Raw genomic sequence first — 3,083 nt, 5'->3', positions numbered from 1 at the left:
CCTACTCTCGTTTAGGTTCACGCGATATCTTGATATCATAATATCACCAATCATCAACCCACATGGCAAAATCCAACCAATCAGAGGGAGAGTAGGGTGTGTCCTGCCGTCGTCGTAGTAGGAATGAAATTTAGGAAACATATCCATGGAAACCGTGAAAGAGTCGCGAGCTGGTTGCTAACAGGAACAGGAAGTACCTTTAAAGGAAATTACTGCACTTTTGTAGCCTATGATGTATGGGCGTTTGGGAATACTCGGCCACATCTAGAGATATGTGACTTCAAATATGAATAAGTTCATCGTTTAAATGTTTACGTTGTCTGTATGTCTGTTCTCTACAAATAGCTTTTTAACGGCCGATTGTGAGTTGTTCCCAAAGATTTGTCATTTTTAAAAAGTGGATTTCTGTTGGGGTCCTTCACGTGACCCTGTTTATATGTGAACTCTGATTAATCTACGGAGGCTTGTATCATATGAGAATCATTGACCAAAACTCAGGATTTTTCCATGCATGGTAGAGGAAATAAAACTGGCACTGACTTTTATTTTGTGTTTACATGAATGACTCCCAGCCATTGGTTCAGGTATGTGGATGACACCTGGGTAGAAATCAGGACCCAATAAGTGGAAGCCTTTACAGACCACATCAATATCAATACGGTGGATCAAGTTCACCCGTGACGATGTTAAGGACAATGTCCTGCCTGTGCAGTACACCTTGAAATGGATGGGAACCCCCCCCCCCCCGCACTGACCAGTATCTTCTTTTTGATTCCCACCACCCACCCCAAGTTAGGGCTCATCATAGGAGGATCCAGCAGCTAACATGCCAGTCGTGCTCTCCAGGCTCTCTTTAACACCGTCGGAGTAGCAGGAGTAACCAAACACGTCTGTCAGAGTCAGCTTTCACCTTTTGGCACAGCCTGCAAGTCAGGCCCATAAAATCAACACCTGATTGACTTTACAGCCGTGTAAATACAGGCGTGACGACTGCCAGGTCTATTGAAGGAGCTGATAATATGCAGTAATGCAGATCTCGGCTCGTGTTTTCATTCCTCGGCGACTCCGAGAGACGGCTGAGAATCACCAGAGGGAGGGTCTCACCCTCTTCTTCAGCCGCTCCACACGTTTGATTGGCTGCTCCTTCTCATCCTCCATCACACTAATCTGTGATTGGACAAGAGATGCACATCTTCAGCGCATTAAATCTATCTAAGCTTTAGATGATGAATTAGACGTGGGTCATTGAATATTATTTATGTTGTATTTATCTATTTACCTTGCAGGTATTCTGTAGGAACCTCTAGTTTGACTAGAAAGCGAGCTAAATAAGCCCTTTTCTTTAATTCTGAAGCAGCCAGTGGAGGACAGGATGAACATGAAAGACCACAACTTAAATCACACAATATGTACAACTCGCTGTAGTCGACAGAGATGGAACAGAAGGAGACTTTTACTCCTATGAAATTCAATTTAGACCCACAAGGGAGCGCTGTTGCCCCAATTACTTTGAGATTAAACTTCAGTACTTTGAACTTGGGGAGTGATGTAGCTGTGTGTGGGGAAAACGAGCAAAATCCTTTTGACAAGATTTAAACAGCATATATACTATGTTAAGATGGAATTTCCAGGTCTTATCTGTTCTTAACTTCGCCATCGTGGCTCTGGAGGACGAGTCATGAGGATGGGGGCCCAGCGAAGAATATTCATCTTCTTAATTGCTTTTTCCTTAGAAAATAAAATGATTATTTTTGCATTGAGTGTTCTCCCTTTGTGACCATTTTCACACAACATTGTTAAGTTCTTTTTTGTTTCTTTACACAAATTTAACCCTAACCCTCTTTGTTTCTGTATATTACAAGGTCCCGTGATTGACAGGTCAAGTTCCGGCGGAAACCGGAAGGACCAGTGACCAGTTCAAGGACGTCTCGAACTTGTTGCTACCAGCAAAAGGAAGTAGTCTTAACAATTAGATTTGAATTTTGTTCAGACATTTTTGCTCTAAATAATAAAATAAACACACCTCCCTTATGGTTTCATATATTTCTTATTCAATAGGTTCAAAGGCTTTTTGTTATTTTAGCCGGCAGGTGTTTTTGAACGCTAAAATCTATAACAACAACGTGGTTTATTGATAATGGCCAAAGGTAGAAAACGTTGGATATCTAGATTTGTCCGTTGCATTTAAAGGTATATCGAGACCAACGACATAAACTGCATTATCTTAACAACAACATTAACAATGTCAGCACGTAAACGCCTCATTTAACTGGGCACGGAACCGTGTCGGTTACATTCCCGCTGCACTTGAACGCATCCTTTCTACCTCCGTGAACTCTTGACCCGTCAGATGGCGATGTTTTTACAAGGCACGGCTCAGGTTGCAACACGAGAATTTTGGATTAGCCTGAAAGGACAAGTGCGCGCTACCTGGGAAGAATCAGACAAACCTGAGGGATTGAGTTTGTAAAAGGATAAAACCCACGCGTGAGATTAATCAACCATCGAATGTTGTTTTTGTAAGTTTCTTCTTCCACCTGAACTCTGGCAGCTTCTCGAGAGGCGTTCAATGCCATTAAACACCGATTCGCCTTCTTTATGTTGACCTGATAAACAGCACGTGTTCTGTTGAGTGTCCTTTTGGATCAGGAACAGCATTGTGACGAAACATCCCCGTTTTTTTTTTTTTTTTTTGGCTCTTAAACCGAGGCTGGATCACGGCCACGTAGCCCCGCCCCCTCCGCTGGCTGACGGAGAGCCGAAGCATCAGAGAGCACCGAGTCAGTCCGTCACTGAACACGGAGGAAGACCGCGGATCGTCAGAGAAGAAGAACAAGCCTACATTCCATGGACCATGCCAGAAGGAGTGAAGAGCGTGGAGCGGCGATCTTCCTCCTGAGACTCTGAGTGAGGACTGCACTGACCGGTTCTCCACCCTGTGAGGTGGACCCCCCTCCTCACTCTGGAGAGCGCCTCCTTTCTCTGCAATGGCGTTCTGGAAGTTTTCTGTCGAGCCCCTTTCTCTCTCTAGACACGCGTGTTGTCTGTCGGCTGATTGATTAGTTCACGTCCGCGGAGCGACC

Source organism: Brachionichthys hirsutus, chromosome 4, assembly GCF_040956055.1.
Source record: "Brachionichthys hirsutus isolate HB-005 chromosome 4, CSIRO-AGI_Bhir_v1, whole genome shotgun sequence".
Lineage (NCBI taxonomy): Eukaryota > Metazoa > Chordata > Actinopteri > Lophiiformes > Brachionichthyidae > Brachionichthys > Brachionichthys hirsutus.
Note: the sequence above shows the minus strand (reverse complement) of the source record.